Genomic DNA, 625 nt, shown 5'->3' on the forward strand with positions numbered 1-625 from the left:
CGTCCCGACATCCAGACGTCCCGACATCCAGTCATCCCGACATCCAGACGTCCCGACATCCAGTCATCCCGACATCCAAACGTCCCAATGTCCCGACATCCAGTCATCCCGACATCCAAACGTCCCAATGTCCCGACATCCAGTCATCCCGACATCCAGTCATCCCGACATCCAGACGTCCCGACATCCAGTCATCCCGACATCCAAACGTCCCAATGTCCCGACATCCAGTCATCCCGACATCCAGTCATCCCGACATCCAGACGTCCCGACATCCAGTCATCCCGACATCCAAACGTCCCAATGTCCCGACATCCAGACGTCCCAACATCCCAACATCCAGACGTCCCAATGTCCCGACATCCAGACATCCTGACATCCAGACGTCCCAATGTCCAAACATCCAGACGTCCCGAAATCCAGACGTCCCGACATCCAGACGTCATGACCTCCCATTGTCCCGACATCCAGACATCCTGACGTCCCGATATCCAGACGTCATGATGTCCCGACATCCAGACGTCATGATGTCCCAACGTCCCGACATCCAGTCGTCCCGACATCCAGTCATCCCGACATCCAGACGTCCCAATGTCCCGACATCCAGACATCCCAATGTCCAAAC

The sequence above is a fragment of the Telmatherina bonti genome (assembly GCF_933228915.1).
Source record: "Telmatherina bonti genome assembly, chromosome: 19".
In the NCBI taxonomy this organism is placed as follows: domain Eukaryota; kingdom Metazoa; phylum Chordata; class Actinopteri; order Atheriniformes; family Telmatherinidae; genus Telmatherina; species Telmatherina bonti.